Consider the following 1174-nt stretch of genomic DNA (forward strand, 5'->3'; position numbering starts at 1 on the left):
TTTGTGACGATGTGTGACGAGGGGGGGGGGGTGTTTGAGAAATGTGACGTCACATCAAAATGCGCAACTTTAAATAAATATAGACAACACGTTCTACTTAATTAAATAGACTCTTTAAACACATTCCTGCGGAGGGAGCTGGTAGCAACGTTGGGTTGCTCGGTCAACGGCCAGGGTCAACAACGGCGGCACCACGTGGTGGATTCCGCACAATATGCCCGACTGTGAGGGCGGGCACAAGTCGGCGTGAGTAGGTTAAACATTGAGTTTTATAAGGGCACCACGGGGTGACCATCCCCTCCCCACCCAGCCCCACCCCTCCCACCCCCCCACCCCACCCCCCACCCAGCCCCACCCCTCCCACCCAGCCCCTCCCACCCCTCCCCACCCAGCTCCTCCCCACCCTCTCCTCTCCACCCAGCCCCACCCCTCCCATTTTATCCGGGTGTCCGGATACACGTGGACAGACATCCACAGACATACACAATTAATCCCCTGCCTCCTGTGAATTAATCCCGGTTTGGCTTCCAGTCCACTACGTTTCCTACCAGTATAAATGTTTTCTCCTACAACATAAGAGTGCAGCGCCACATTAAATACGCACTACAATGACAATAGTTTAAAGCGATTTGAAGCATGTTTTATATATTTTGGGGGGGGGGGGGGGCAGAGCTTTGTGACGTCATATTTGCGGGTGGGGGGTGTCTGACTTTTTGTGACGCCGTGTGACGAGGGGGGGGGGTCAAAAAATCGTCCAAATCTTGTGACGTCATTTATGGACGGCCCCTAAGTCGATAACAATAGTCGTATGGTTCAGGTATAACCAAAGTGTTGGTTATTATAGGTGAGGTAAAGTGTTGCTTATTCCACCTTCATTCAAGACGTTACCCAGTGAGGAAGAGTAGGCCAAACACACACTCTAGATGGGCTGTTTGGTGGCGGCTCTTCGGCCAGCAGTGACACGAGCAATTAATTGCAGGGCTGCACCTTTTCCTTTTACAGGTGCACCCCGATATGAGTTACTTCGATTAACGATGGTTCGTTATTAGGTTTGCCATAAATTATGTTTCGGTGGGAAAAAAACTACAAACTTATAGTAAATGCACGTTATGTGCGTGCGTGCCTTCTTGATACTGTTCCAGGCCATGTGTGACTGCCGCCGCGTTTCGTAGCC

The sequence above is a fragment of the Petromyzon marinus genome, chromosome 47 (assembly GCF_048934315.1).
Source record: "Petromyzon marinus isolate PM22_M1 ecotype Great Lakes invasive population chromosome 47, UKy_Petmar_22M1.pri1.0, whole genome shotgun sequence".
In the NCBI taxonomy this organism is placed as follows: Eukaryota; Metazoa; Chordata; class Hyperoartia; order Petromyzontiformes; family Petromyzontidae; genus Petromyzon; species Petromyzon marinus.